The sequence below is a fragment of the Sciurus vulgaris genome (assembly GCF_902686455.1).
Source record: "Sciurus vulgaris genome assembly, chromosome: 1".
Taxonomy (NCBI): domain Eukaryota; kingdom Metazoa; phylum Chordata; class Mammalia; order Rodentia; family Sciuridae; genus Sciurus; species Sciurus vulgaris.
In genome coordinates this window covers 80,309,696-80,326,222 of record NC_136461.1, presented here as the reverse complement: position 1 = coordinate 80,326,222, position 16,527 = coordinate 80,309,696, and the positions used below count along the sequence as shown (strand labels likewise).

General features: G+C 33.3%; 1 protein-coding gene and 1 long non-coding RNA gene across 15 annotated transcripts in view; one reads left to right on the top strand and one right to left on the bottom strand.

Annotated features, from left to right (window-relative positions):
• Positions 1-5,899, bottom strand: part of LOC306669316 — a 39,967-nt gene extending 34,068 nt beyond the window's left edge. The window contains exon 1 of the long non-coding RNA XR_013766068.1: positions 3,329-5,899. This is a non-coding gene — a long non-coding RNA (uncharacterized lncRNA). The remainder of the gene's footprint in view (positions 1-3,328) is intronic.
• Positions 1-16,527, top strand: part of EVI5 (ecotropic viral integration site 5) — a 263,393-nt gene that overhangs the window by 182,684 nt on the left and 64,182 nt on the right. The gene's annotated exons all lie outside the window — the stretch shown is intronic.

Sequence of the window (16,527 nt, the reverse complement as noted above, 5' to 3'; positions counted from 1 at the left end):
CGTACTCATCTTGGTTTTACTGCTCTGTGACATTCAAACACATGTTGCTTAGAACTATAGGGAATACTTTTTGATTTTCTCTTTAATCTTTTGTCTAGCATACCACCACATTTAATTATTCAACTTTTAAATGGTATGTTGAAGTGCAGTAGATGTAGATGAAGTTACCTCTGAATAAATGTCTACTTCCTACTACACAGACATTTTTTCATTTTCTATTTTCTTGTGGACCACACTTATTGGTTTTTCAATAAACTATAAGATTATGTGGCACACACTAGGCATATTCCGTCTCTTCCTCTTCATTTCTCTTATTATGGGAATAAAATAGGTGAATGTGTATGGCAAAGGTCACTAACAGTCCAGGTAGTTGAACACAAAAATCACTGCTCTTAGTACTGTATTCCTCTACACCCACTTGTTATATTAGAGAACATATTTTTTTTTTTTTCTATATCAACCCATAACCTAATAAATAGGTTAAAGAATAGAATTGGAATATTTCTCTTATTTATTGTCATATCACTTTAGAGATACTGGTACTTTTAAGTGTTTAAAGACTTATTTTCCTCATCCCCAAATCTTCTTCATTCTTTAAAACGGTTGCCTTAGTTAATGGTCATAGGGGTCATGTGTGTGGAAGTTTCTCAGATCCTAAACATTTTGTTTAGTTCCTCATCATACCTTACCAAACTTTAAAATAATATTTTCTGTTTGAGAGCTAGGTTAACCAAGAAAGGGATTTGAGTTCAAAATTGAACCAACCCCTGAAGACAGGGAACTGACCAGCTGAAACTTAACATGGAAATAATGTGAAGTGAAACTGATAGCAGAATTGAAAGAAATTAAATTAAGGACTCTTGACAGTTTCCCTCTATTTTTGTTTTTAAATATATTCACTTTGGAAACGTGGAAAATATATGTTAATAGGTTTATGAGTCATGGTCATTTACCACATTTACCATGGTACATTTCATTACATGTAAAATTAAACTAAAATATATAATACAGTTAAACAGGGAAAATACTATTTGAGATACTTAGTGAATAGATTATCACTAGGAATTTGATAATAGCAGGATATAATTATTGTATATATTAATGACTTATACATAGAGTTTTGAATTAATGTTTAAAAAGTGTTAATTTTCTTTTGAAACCAGTGTGTTTCAAATGAAGTCTACACTATGGCTATGCCAAAGCAGCTTTCAAAATATACTGATTTTCAGGCCACTCCCCTTCCAGTTATTTAGAATGCAGTGGGTCAGGACTGGGCTGTCTTCATCTTTATATTACAAAACTTCCAAAGTGATTACTTACCCACAGTCATATTTGGTAATTACTGTTTTAAATATTTCCTAGGTTATATTGTTAATATTATTGTGTTCATTTAACTGTATCTTTAAAAATATTTATTTGGGTATAATTTTATTTTGGATAACAGAGAAGCCAATTTAAGCAGGCCTAGATAATAAAGAGGATTTAGAGGCTAGAGTTGTATCAGTGGTAGAGTGCTTGCCTAGCATGTATGAGGCACTGGGTTCTATTCCTAGCACCAGATAAAAATAAATGAATAAAACAAAGGCATTGTGTCCATCTACAACTAAAAATATTTTTAAAAAATAGGGGATTTATTGCTTCATATAACTAAAAATTCTAGAAGTACAATATGCTTCTGAAAAAGTTTGATCTGTGCTCTAGTACGTCATTAACCATGATACTGTATAGACTGCTGCCCTTTTTATCATTTCCTGCCCTCAGAAGATTTTCCTCCCTGTGTAAAATTGGCTTACAAGTGAGCTTTATATCCATATACAAATAGAGTATCCCTTATCCGAAGTCATATGAAATCAAAGATTGGAATTTTCCACTTGTAGCATCATGGTAGTGTTCAAAGAGTTTCAGAGTTTGGAGCATTTCAGATTAGGAAAGCTCAATGTATATGACCAAATCTTATAAATTTGAAATTTATTAAAACAATATAGTTTAAAAACAGTCTGAGTTACAATTCATCTCTGTAATCTTTTTTTAGCTATGTCCATTTCAACTTTCAACTCTTTTAAATATAGATTTTTTTAGTTGTAGATGGAAACATACCTTTATTTTATTTATTTATTTTTATGCAGTACTGAGGATCGAATCCACACGTTAGGCAAGCACTCTGCCACTGTGCTACAGCCCCAGCCCCCATCTCTGAAATCTTTTGTGGTGGATTTTGGTGTTATTTCTATCTTCCATTATATAGTATCAATAGTATTGAAATTATCCCACCCTGGCCCCATAGGTAGTACCTCTTACTTGAAAGAGTCACACTCTGTGTAAATCATACGGGTTTTTGTTCTCGTAAACCAAAATCTAGTCTATTCGAAAAATAGTTTGCTTACCTACTCTGAAAAGCACTCTTTGGTTTTGTTTATATTGTAGTAATGCAATTGTCCCTGGTATTGCTTAGATAGTATAGTGTATATATGCCTTTTAAATATTAATAGCACTACTTTTTAATTAAGAGTTGTGATAAGTGTTACAGAAGAGAAAAATAGAGTTCTCTGAAATGTATGGATTCCTATAAAGGATATACGAATGTTAGGTTTTGAAATTAGCTAGGAACATAATGTGTAAATAAATTTAGACAATTTGTTTTTTTAAAAATACTTTGTTTAGTTATAGGTGGACACAGTACCTTTATTTTATTTTTATGTGGTGCCGAGGATCAAACCCAGGGCCCCACGCATGCTAGGTGAACAAATCATATAAAAATGACATTTTTAAAAATAAATGCAGTGTAGCAGATCTGTAAAGAGTACATCTATATTGCTTGGTTTTTAAAAGTATTTAGAATATATGGTAGTGAAGATTATGAACTCTATCACTGAGCCACAAGCCCAGACCAATATTTGGTATGTTTTATAGACATTTTTTTTTCATTAGGATTTATTCACTTAACAATATGGGTTGAGCATCCCTAGTTTAAAAATGTGAAATCCAAAATATTCTGAAGTCTGAAATTTTTGAGTACAGTTATGATACCCAATAGTTTTGGATTTTGGATTTTGGATTAGGTATGTTCAAACACTGGGATCTCTGCAGAAATTTCCAAATCTGAAAAACTGCAAAATTTGAAACACTTCTAGTCCCAAGCATTTCAGGTAAGGGATACCCAATATGTGGAAAGTTTAAGTAATACTCAATTTGTGCCAAGGAACATCCCTAGATACAAATGTTTCCATTTCACTGTTAATTATATCCTTCAAACATTGAATCTGGGAATTTTCTTTAAGCCACAAGCAAAAAAAAAAAAACCACTAAGAACTTTGTAACTTACCTTTACCTTTGTAACTTTCGCAACACCAGAAAAGTGCATGAAATTGAAAAACAGATTCTAGAACTTACACTTCTGTTCAGTTGCACTGGAATGGAATGGAATTGCTGGGATCCCAGAAATATTGAAGAGATATGTTGGCAGAAGTTGATGTAAGTGTAGGGGATTCCTTTTTTTTTTTTTTAATTCAATATTGGGGACTGAACCCAGGGCCATAATTAGGCATGATAGGCAAGTATTCTGCTGAGCTACATCTTCAGACCTTTTAAATTTTTCATTTTTGAGACAGGGTCTCATTAAGTTGATTAGACTGGCCTCCCAAGTAGCTAGGACTATAGATTTGTGCCACTGTCTCCTGCCTTAGCCTCCCAAGTAGCTAGGACTATAGATTTGTGCCACTGTGCCCAACTACTCATAGACTTTTAAATTTATGGACCCTCAGTATCAGCTGTCATGATTTTAGCAGTTGTCATTTGGTTAAAAAAAATTACATATATATGTCCAAGTTATTAATTTGAATATGAAATATACTCTGAAGAATATTTTATTACAAGGACAATATGGAGACCTAGATACTTAGTTTTTTAAAACAAGCTTAGATTTCTTAATATACCACTAATCCTTAGAAGGATATATATTGTCATTTAACACATGTTTAGGTTAGGAACATGGGCTTTGTAGTTCATGTTCTCAATTAATAGCACTATCAATTACTGTTTAACCTTTCTGAGTCTTATTAATTTCATTATTAAAGTGGTAGTTGTAGTGAAGTTTACATGAGAATATAAAGTGTTTAGCATGTGCCTGGTACATAGTAAGCACTTAGTATATTAGCTTTTATCACCAGTGTTATTAGTTATAAATATCAACACGTGTTATAAAACTTTTTGTGGAGAATAGGAAATTGAAACTAATAGCTGACTTCAGGCTGTGTATAGTCCACAGAGGCATCTTTTTAACCTTCCTATGCTCCCTTTTGTCCTGTGACAGAGGTAATTATAATAGAGGACTGTCATTGATCCTTAAGTACTGAGTTGATAGAACAATGTCTAGCACATAGTGTTCAATAAAGGCTATTTTTAGGATTAATAGTAACATTATTCCATTATTAGCATGCTTAGCTAATGACACAGACTGCTAATAATAGAACCAAATTTACACAAAAGCAAAAACTGACGTGGTAAAATTTATAATAGACTAAACATTTGACAGAATTGTCACCCTCCTGACCAAATTTAGATGTGCAAAAATTTGAATAGGGAATACAGGATATAGTAGAAATAATGTCCAAAAAAGAAATTCAGTTGCAGAAGTTTTAATGGGTCAGATGCAAAATGAAATAAACAATAAAACCTTTAATCAACAAATTTAAACTCATTTGAAAATGTTTACCTGTTTAGAATTGATCCTAATGAAAACATCTTTTGTCCAATATAAATGGATATGGATACAATGGACAGGGCTAATTACTGAATGGAAAAATTGATAATGAAATGAAATTGGCTTAATGGAGTTAGGTTCACTTTGAATGTTAAAGAAAGTACACTAGTACTTGTATACTTTTCACTAATGTGTGTGTATTAATAAGCGTGGAATTAAACTTTCTCAGGATGAAAATAGTAAGGGAAGTAAGAGTTTAAGTGGCTGACAGTGTTAAGTGTCATAGACTGTTCATTGAAGGTAAAAAGCTGAATAAAAGAGAAGAGCTCGTCATTGGGTCTTGATATTGTTACTGAATAGAAGTTTTATAAAAGGAGTACAACTAAGCTAGATTACAGTGGGTTGAGCAACAAATGGGAAGTATAAAAGGAGAAATAACAAATGAAACTATGGAATTTAGAACTTATCCCTTAAACAGTAGAGGACAATCACAAACTTTTGATTTTAGGAACTATGTGATTGAAAATGCTCTTTAGGGAACTCTGGTGCCCTAAAGTGAATTGCTGTAGGGTAAAAATGGCAATACAGAGACCAGTTACTAGGGCAGTGGTGGGAAATGAAGAGGAAGGAATAACAGGGAAACATTCTAGAGCACAAAATATTAAGTGTTTGATGGAGACAAATAAGGGATTTTAGGCCAGTAGCAAATAGTGAAATCAAGGAAAGGAATTGGTTTATGGAAGATGATGATAACTTTTCAATGCAGTTTTATTTGGTAGCACATTCGTATGGAAATGAATAGCAGTCAGTCAGAAACTAGAGCAGCTGAAAATTCTAATACTTGGTGTTAGAGAACCAGTGTGGACTTTACATAGGGTAACTGATCATAAGAATAGTCTGGGATTAAAGAAGTACCTTGTGAAGAAATTTTTTGACTTGGGGTATACGAATGCTTCAGGGAGGTCAGAAATTATATACAGAACTTGTGAGTGTTATATTTTTGTTTTGGAAAATTGAGTTTTGTGATTGCTAAGAGTCTGTGACTCAAGGAGTAAAAATCATTGCTAGAGAAAGTAAAGTAGGTGACTAATCATGGAGACAAGACTAAAATACCAAGAACAGAGAACCAAAATAAGACTAGGATTGAAAGTTGCAGAAAATGACAACAGAGGGAAAGACAGAAGTAGTAAACTAGACATAAAAAAACCTGAAAAGGTACAGATTGATATTTTATTTTCTGATGCCAGAAATACTCTGTATTCCTTAGATCCTGTAAAATTTGCAGTATGTTAGTTGAGCATCATCATGACCTGGGAATTAAGAATTACCTTCTGTAAACCTGTAACAGAAAGAAAAGAAATTGCATAACACATAGAATGATCTTAATCCAGAAGTATAAAATAATATTTTGGCATATAAAAAGCATAGGGTATGTATTATACAGAGTTAACATGTTATCAAAACATTTCAGCTCTTAGTAAATTTTACTGATAAAATTTTGTTCCCCATATTACTGTAGTTTTTGTTTTTGGTTGAAATAATTGGTTTATATCAGATCAAGGGCTCCATTCTTCTATGGGCCATTTGAGTTTAATGTTTTTTGGGGGATCTGCTTACAGGATGGTGGCAAACAAACCTGAACTACAGTATCAGGGCTTTAGGTTAAAGGCAAACAATTCTGGTAGTGCTTGTAAAATTTTTGATCTCATTAAACAAATTGTGGCACTATTTGGATGAGGTCATTCCAAAGAGTGCTTTTTTCCCCTTTAATAAAGTATTAGCTAATGCGGTATACCTGTTGCCAGTGCACTTCCTGTGTTAAAGTATTTTAATCATTCCTAGCATCAAAATTACTTGGAGGGGCTGGGGTTGTGGCTCAGTGGCAGAGCGTTTGCCTAGCATGTGTAAGGCACTGGGTTTGATTTCCAGCACCACATAAAAAAAATAAAATAAATGTCCATCAACAACTAAAAATAATATTTAAAATACTATTAAGAGAAGCAATATGTAGCTCATGGAATTAGAAAGTCACCATTTGAACATCTTTTTTTTACTGGGACAAGAGAACACCAAGTGTTTTAATTAAGATTTTAGTCTTTTTTGAGACAGTATTTCTCTATGTTGCTCAAGCTAGTCTTGAACTTCGGGACTCAAGTGATCCTCCTCAGCAGCCCCCTAAGCAGCTGGGACTACAGACTTGTATACCACTGTGCCCAGCTGTTAATAATTTTTAATAGTTTTAATTTAACATCCATTTTATTCCTAATGTATTAAAGATTTAAATATTTTTTTCTCTAGTCATGCCAATTCAGTAGATTGTTCTCTGACCCTGTTTTGAAGTTTTGAGTTGCTACTTTTTCTTCAATTACATGAATTAAGTGTGAAATGATAGACAAGTTGTTTTAGAAAAGTGTGTGTGTGTTTGTTTGTTCGTTTTGTGCTAGGAATTGAACCAAGGGCACTTTACTCCTGGGCTGCATCCCCCAGCCCTTTTTTTTTTCATTTTGAGACAGTCTGTTGCTGACTGACTTCAAACTTGGAATCCTCCTGCCTCAGCCTCCCACGTTGCTGGGATTACAGGTGTATGCCACAGTGCCTGACCAGAAAGCTTTTTATAATGAAGATTTAGATGTCTTTTTGCTTTTTGTTTTTGTATGGGAAACTGATTGGGAAAGAATTTCTTAAGTTGCTTCATTAATTCACATTATAGATAGGAAAGGAAATGGGAAAAGTTTCATGCTTCTATGATTGATTTCTCTGTGAGCATCTGCTTTTTCTCTGTTTTCCAATGATCATTTCCAGCATTTTAATGACATCTACATCTTTAAGGCAAACATGGTTTGGTTATTGGGGATTTAAAGGTTGTTTCACTTTATTGTGGATGCCATTTTTATTTCCATGAGAGGTAAAATAGAATTTTCAATAAATGTGTACTTGTCTTCTGTGGTCTATAGCAGTGCTGTCAATAGCAATTTGTTGAGTCATATGTATAATTTAAAAATTTTTTAGTAGCCGTATTACAGGGAGTAAAAAAACAGATAAATTAAATTTTTACTCAACATATTTAAAATATTTATTTTAACATACAATCAGTGCTAAAAATTATTGAGTTGTCTTGTTGTTGTTGTTGTGCTAGGGATTGAACTCAGGGTCTTGTTCATGCAAAGTGAACACTCTACTTCCACGTACGTCTTCAGCCCCCTTAATTCATATTAAGTCTTTGAAACTCAGTTTGTATTTTATACTTTCAACATGTTTCACCTTGGATTAGCCACATTTCAAGTGCTTAGTAACCATATGTGGCCAGTGACTATCCTATTGCACAGACAGGTCTGTAGAGTCAAAACAAATTCTTAGTATCTGGATACTAAAAGATGTAAATGATAAAGAAGATGATGTAAGGAAATGGAATTGGATTTTGTGAATATAATAACTATTTACTAAAACCAAAAATATCTTTAAAAGATACCAAAACTGGACTTTTTTACTCATGAGAGGTTAAGTGGAGGAAATATCTGGGAAATTTAGTAGATGTACTTTTACTGTTTAGTGGGCCTTAATTCCTGAATTATGTATTATTTTTACTGTATAACACATCTCCATGCTTCCATGAAATTTCAGTATGTGTTTATAAACCTTTAGCCATTAAATGCAGTTCCAACTACAATGAAGATTTTTGTGCCTACAAGCTAGAGAAGGAAGTGGTCCAAGCCCGACTGAGCGAAGCTGAGTCTCAATGGTGCACTAAAAGGAGATGCAGGATAAAGTCCTGGATATTGAAAAGGTAGAACTACACAAATGATGTCCACTCCATAAATTAAAAGGGAGATATGGTAGATTTATAAGAATTCATTGAGCAACTAAATTAAACTTGGGTATTTTTGACATTAGAAACCTTACGTATTGTTAACTAATAGAAAAAAAAGAAGAAAGATCTTAAAGATTGTTCAGCTATTCTTTGTTGCTACCAACTAAGTCTAGGCCATATAATTAAGGATAAAATGGAAATTAGAACTCTTTAGAGGAAAACCAACCAGAGGATACTGTTTATAAAAGGATATTTAAGTGTTGAAGAAAAGAAACTTAGGAAACAGAAATGAAGTATCTTCAAATATTGTAATATCTATATTGGAGAGATTAGAGTAGGACTAGTATATAGACATTTCAGGGAAAATTTCCATCTGAGTGTTAATATTTAAACCAAGCTAGAAAAATATGGGAATATGGGAAATTACCTTATGCTTGAGTGGTACTTATTTACCTATACTAACTTACTTCTCCAAGGTATCAAAGAATGTCAAGGCCTAATAGAAAAGTAGAGTAAATGGAAAGTTATAGGGTTTTTATAACTCTCATATTTGAGCAACTGTGCTCTAGATCAACAAACTCTGAATCTTTTTCTTCTCATCTATAACATCACTGATGTTGGATTGTTCTTTTTGCCCCTAGGTTACTATTGTATCGAGAAGGCTTATAGAAAATTGACTTAACAACCTCAGTTGTTCTTAACTATTTCTTAAAGAAATAGAACAGGTGTAGCTAGAATCAGAAGTGGAATAATTTTGCTAGAAATCTGCTTGTTTGTATATTTTCTGGAAAATGTATTCTCTGATTTTTTTGTGAAAAAAAGCAAGCAACAATGCTGAAAGAAATACCTAACAGAATATTGGTTTCTAATCCAGGAGTAGTCAGGACTCTATGGTTTAGATAAGAATCTAAGTCTTACAGTTGGAAAGACTGAATATTTGGTAGAAAGAGTTTGTGTTGGTCCAGTTAAAAAATGAATTTCTTAAAAAATGTTCACCATCTTTAGTAATAAGAGAAATGCAAATCAAAACTACACTAAGATTCCATCTCACCCCAATTAGAATGGCCATTATCAAGAATACTAGCAAAAATAGGTGTTGGAGAGGATGTGGGGAAAAAGGTACACTCTAACATTGCTGGTGGGGCTGCAAATTAGTGCAGCCACTCTGGAAAGCAATGTGGAAATTCCTTAGAAAACTTGGAATGGAAACCACCATTTGACCCAGCTATCCCACTCCTCGGCCTATACCAAAATACTTAAAATCAGCATACTACAGAGATAGAACCACATCAATGTTTCATAGCTGCTCAATTCACAATAGCCAGATTGTGGAACCAACCTAGATGTCCTTCAATTGATGAATGGATAAAGAAAACTGTGGTATATAATATACAATGGAATATTACTCAGCTATAAAGAATAATAAAATTATGGCATTTGCAGGCAAATGGATGAAATTGGAGAATACCATGCTAAGTGAGATAAGCCAATCTCAAAAATCCAAAGGACGAATGATCTCACTGATAAGTGGATGATGACACATAATAGGGGGGGAGGGGGGCAAGAATGGAGGAAGGAGGGACTCTATAGAGGGAAAAGAGGGGTGGGAGGGGTGGGGGGGGGAGGAAAAATAACAGAATGAATCAAACATCATTACCCCTGTGGTAAATGTAGAATAGCAAATGGTATGCCTGTTACTCCATGTACAAACATAAACAACATGTATCCCATTTGTTTACAATAAAAATAAATTAAAAAAAAAAATGAATTTCTTGCCAGGGGAAGTGACAGATTCCTGTAGTCCCAGCTACTTGGGAGACTGAAGTAGGAGTACCCCTTGAGCCTAGGAGTTCAAGGCCAGCCTGGGAAACATAGTGAGACCTGTCAGATTTCTTAAGTGACTGTGTTAATATTCACGTAGAGTAGAAAGGAAGTTGGAAGTTTGCATTATGGTTACTTGTTGTGCAACATTCTCTTTGTCTGCTTCCAGTGGTCTTTTTAATGCATATAGATTAGTATATTCTGATTTTCAATTTAGAAAAATGTTTAAAATCCATCATAAAAAGGTGTATAATTTATGAGAATTTCTTTATTCCATAATCCCTGTGAACTAAAATCTTTGTGGCCACTGTAAAATGTTTCAGAGATAGAAAATGTCATAGAATCAGACCTTAAAATCTCAACAGTACCTTAGTTTACCCAGGGAACTTTCCCCAGGGTTATTTTTGGATCTCCTATTAACTTTTCAGAGCAGTTTAATACTGACTACCCAGGTGGGTCTTTTAGTGTGGTAAGAGATTGATTTAAAATCTTGTATCCATCAAGCAAATATTTAGGTCATCTTGGTATTGATTTCTTTACTATTGATATAGATAGTGACTGATAAACAAGATTCGACACACCTCACCAAGATGACATGCTAAGAAAATAAAAACAGATTTTCAACTGTTGTTTTTCTTTAAATCTTTAAATCAGCAGTATTTATAAGAGCCCCAAAGTGCAAACAGCCTGGATTTCCATTCCCTGATGAGTGAATAAATAAAAATGTGGTGTCGTACACTAGAATATTGTTTAGCAATAAAAAAGAAATGAACCTTGAAAACATGGTGCTAAGTGAAATAAGCTAGTCACAGAAAAACCCCACATATTGTATAATTCCATTTATATGGAATGTCCATAATAGGCCAATCCATAGACACAGGAAGTAGATTAGTGGTTGCCAGGAACTGGGGGTATAGAGAATGAATAATGACTTCCAATGGGCATAAGGTTCCTTTTTATTTTTTTTATTTTTTATTTTTTTTTGGTGCTGGGGGTTGAACCCAGGGCCTTGTGCTTGCAAAGCAAGCACTCTACCAACTGAGCTATATCCCCAGCCCAAGCTTTCTTTTTTGAAATATAAAAATATTCTGAAATTAGATTTTGGTGATGACTAATAACTCACATACTTTAAAAGGGTAAGTTTATGGTGTATGAAATATATTTTAATAAAATTGAATAAAATATAATTACATATCATACAAAATAGTGTGTGCCATATTTTATATTATTTCTTGAATTCAAAAATCCCAAGTTAAATTTTCTCTCAATTAGAGAAATAACTCCTTTCCTGATGAGAATAACGTCGCAAGGCTTCAGGAGGAACTCATTGCTGTGAAGCTGAGAGAAGCAGAAGCCATTATGGGTTTGAAAGAACTTAGACAGCAAGTCAAGGATTTAGAAGAACACTGGCAGGTATACCAATATATTTTATGTGCTTTTCAGAAAGCAAATAAAAACCCAATATCTAGTTTGTGTTTGAAGTAGCTGATGACCAACTATAGGAGATGGGTTAAAAGTGAGAAAAAATCTTTGATTAATGTCAAGATTAAGAGCATTTATAATTTGAGGGTACACTTAAGCTGTTTCTCCCTTCTTAATTCTTTTTCTTTTTTTAAATATTTTTCTAGTTGTCAGTGGACCTTTATTTATACGTGGTGCTGAGAATCAAATCCAGTGCCTCACATGTGCTAGGCAAGTGCTCTACCACTGAGCTACACCCCAGCCCCTCCTTCTTAATTTTTATAATGAAATTAAAGATACAATAGAAATCAGGTCATATTTTTTTTGTCGCACTGTTGTGTATACATAATATTTTTCAAAGAAGTCTAAGTACTCCTTTTATACTGTACATATTTTTTCTAATGTTGATATTAAATCGATGATCAGTGTGAAACATCAGGAGGGTGGCAGCAGTATAAATTTGTCTATAAATTTGTAACTTCCTTTGAAAATGGTTATTTCACAAAATAAATGAAATATAGCTAATTATATGCCCACAAATTTATCCACACATGAGAAAAATTATTGACAAGGAAGAAAATGCAAGCAGTCTGTGAGACAGAAGAGAACGAGGGAATTAAAAAAAACAAAAAAAAAAAAAAAAAAACTACACATCGTTTCAGAAATGGTTTGAATTGAGGGGAGATAGGGACATCTGTCCCAAGAGTAAAATTATGCCTTGACATTGCCATGGCTATTTTTTTTTTTTAAGTATTTCATAGAAAGTATCAGGTTGCAATAAACTGAAAGTCAAAAAATGATAACTCAAAACTGGTCCTTGACTTCAAATTTTGAGAAACACTGCCCATAACTTCTAATATTGCTTCCTTAAGGAATGACCCTATTTTTTTCTTTTCTTGGCATTTATTGAAGAATAATATGAAAAACTCTATTAAAAATTAGGATAAAAAATCGTACTCTTTACCAGACTTACTCCTCAGTATATGTAGAGAAAAAATTTGAATTGCCTCTGAGGTTTATATTCAGGTCTGCCAGTTACTATCTCGGTGACTTTCCTAAAGTTATGAAATCACAGTGTCCATTTTCTTACTGTAAAATGAAGATAAAAGTGCCTAACTTTAAGAATTTTCTGGGAATTAAATAAAATAATGAAATAATATGTGGAACATACTGTAGTATCAACCCACAAATACATGCTTTGTAAAGTTAGCTCTTATTTTGATACTGGGAGTTTTTGTTGCAATATAGTTTTGTGCTTTAGCGCCACTTAGCTCGTACTACTGGGGAGATGGAAAGATCCACCTAAGAAAAATGCTGTAATGAGTTGCAAGAGGAATTGATGACCATTCGACTTAGAGAAGCTGAAACGCAGGCAGAAATAAGAGAAATAAAAACAAGGATGATGGAAATGGAAACACAGGTATGATGAGAAAGCCCAGTAGGTTGAAAGTATTATTAGCAGATCAGAGTTTTATCATAGATTGTATCATCCAGAGGATAAAGGTAAAGGGAGTATGGGTCTGTCTAGCCTGTGATTGTTAAGGGCTTAAAATTGTTTTCTTTGATTTCAGAGATTTAATCCCTGCTTCGTTGATCCATTCAACAAAGTTTTAAGCAGGGTAGACTGCATTTGACTTCATTAGGTAAAACTCAGACCTTGTTGCACAGCTTGAGAAGAAACATTCAAGTAGAGCAAAAATTTATCAACCTTAACGCTTAATATTTTGAGCTAATATTCTTTGTTTTATGGAGTTATCCTGGGTACTGTAGGATATTTGACAGCATACCTGGTCTCCCACCAGGTGCCTGTCATATCTCTCCCAATCCAGGTTGTGGTGACCAAAACTGTTTCCATGCATTTTCAGTAGTCCCTTGGAATGGGGATTAGGAGAGCATAAATGCCCCTAATTGAGAACCACAAATGTGGAATATTATGTGAGTGATGCTTCCTCAAGTTATGTAATAAGTAATCAGTTGTAAAATTTGTTTACTGTTTTTCTCTAAAGTTCCCTATTACTCTAATAAATGCTGTCTTAAATATGCTTAAGATCTCAAGGGCTTTTTTATAGAACCCATTTACATTGTGAAAGCACATTTGTTTCTTTTTTGGTACCAGGAATTGACCCCAGGAGTTCTTAACCACTGAGCCATATCCCAGCCCTTTTTTATGTTTTATTTTGTAGACATGGTCTTGCTAAGTTGCTTAGGGCCTCACAAAGTTTCTGGGACTGGCTTTGAACTTGGAATCCTCCTCTCCAGCATCCTGAGCCATACATTTGGTTTTTATGTGGTTACATTTGCATGGACATACTCTGTATGTAGTTGTTACGTCTTATCCATGGGATTGCTTATAGGATCCCTTTCAGATATCAAATCTGCAGATCTCCAAGTCCCTTATATTAAATGGTTTAGTATTTGCATATGACCACTGTTATTCTTCCATGTACTTTAAATCATCTCTTGATTACTTATAATGCTTAATACAATGCAAATGGTATGTAAGTAATTGTTATTCTGTATTGTTTAGGAAATAATGACAAGAAAAAAAGTCTGTATGTGTTCAGTTACAGATGCATTGTGTTTTGTTTTGTTTTTTAATATTTTGATCCTTTGTTTGAATCCATGGATGCAAAATGTGTGGTTCCAGAGGGCTGACTACTCAGTGGATGCTATTGGTTTTCAAAGGATTTATTTCAGTCCGTAGAGGGGCAATGTAAACTCATGTCATTCTGTATTCCATTGTGCCAAAATGATTCACCTGTCTCAAAATGAATGTGTAATTTCTTTAGACTAAATAGATCTTTGTTTTTACATTTTTCACAGTTATTTGTTGTATTTTCAGTATAATTAAAATAACATTGAAGAGATACTGTAAGATTATGAAGAATAGAATATCTAGGTTTTATAGTGGGAAATAATTTCTGATGATGATGATTATTATATATTATTATTTTTATAATCAAAGAATTTATCTTAGCAAAGATAATATAATGTAAATACCGGTTTTAAGCAGTGTTGAGGATTCATCTCACAGCAGGTAGAGGTGAATGAATCATATTCAACAAACATGGTTTGAGAACTTTGACCACAAGAAGCACTATCCCAGCCATTAAAGGACTTATATTTTGGTAAACAGGCATGCACAAGTGACTATTTTAATATGATTCAGAAATCTGGAAGTAGACAGATAGAAATTGCTATGGAAAATAAGAGGGGAAAATTAATTCCAACTAGGTATTTTGGCTTTTTAAGGAATTTGTGTTTGAACTGTTCCAGACTTGTGGGAATGATTTTTGGATAGATTTTTGCTGAAAAGGGATTGTGTAAGGCACTGGTTTCTAATGTCATTGTTTGAACCGGTGTAATTCATGTAGAAACTAAAAACAGTGTGGTGTAAAAGTGTAATGAAATTATGTCAAATACCCATATACCCATCATCCAGACTGAGGTTTACCTGTGTTTTTATGTATAACTCCAATTCCTTCATATTAAGAACTTTTACATAAGTCTGTCTAGGGAGTATATGTCATTTATTGTCCTCTTGATTTATACAGATTTTTGCTTTTGCATTAATGCTATTCTGCACATTTGTGCATGTGTTTCCTTGTGTGTATCTCTAAAAGTTTCTTCAGTACAGGGATTCTGACCTTTTTTTAATGTGCCATGAATGCTTTTTGGCAATCTGGGGCCTATGGACCCCTTCCCTTTTCAAAACAATGTTTTGAATGCATAAAATGAAATATACAAGGATTGGGAAAACAAACCATTTATATTGAGATACATTATCAAATCCTAAAAACAAATATGCGACATAGAACACAGACAAAGACAACATATAACACATTCCTCTTGCTGAATTCAGGTGTTATTTATTTATTTTGGTACTTAAATTCACAAGTTAAATTATAGTTTTCCCATCCTTTTTTTATTTTCAGCTTACCTGTTTATATCTGATAAACAGCATATTAAATACCTTTAAAATTGAACCTGACAAATGGTTGTTTAACTCTGAATATACCAAAAATTACTAAGCTATGTGTATACTTAAAGTAGGTGAATTTTATGCGTGAGCTGTATCTCAATAAAACTATTAAAAAATCCAGTCTCACAGTTTCTTCCAGATATCATGCTTAGTCCATGCTTTGTGATCCTGTTTGGGTTACTCTCTGTCACTTCGCTAGTTATTTTGTTTATTCCATCTGTTCTTTATTTTTTATTCTTTTTCTATCTTTTCTTGGATTTATTGAACATTTATTTTATACTCACAATTGGCTTATTTATATTCCTTTTAAGAAATTTTTTTGGTGATTGTTCTAGGTTTTATGGTACACATCTACAATCAGAGCTTACCTTCAAATAATGTTATGAATTATAAATGAATTGTTTCATGTGTGATATAAAATCCTTATAACTGTATATTCTTAATTCTTCCTCTTGTGCTATTGTTGTCATACATTATAATAATGTATGCTAATAATTTTGTCTTTAATCAGCATCTTTTATAGATTTAAAAATTTTTAATGAAATTGTTTTCCCTTCAGATTTATTCCATTTCAGTACTCATTTCTTTGTGTAGATCCTTGTATTCCTTCACTTGGAAAGCTTCCTTTGACATTTCTTGTAGTGCTGGGCTGCTCGAATAGAATTTCTTAGGGTTTTGGGGGGAGGGGGTGGAGGAAGCAGGGAGAGTTTAAAACATATTTACAGAGTATTGAATTCTGGATCGACAGGTCTTTTT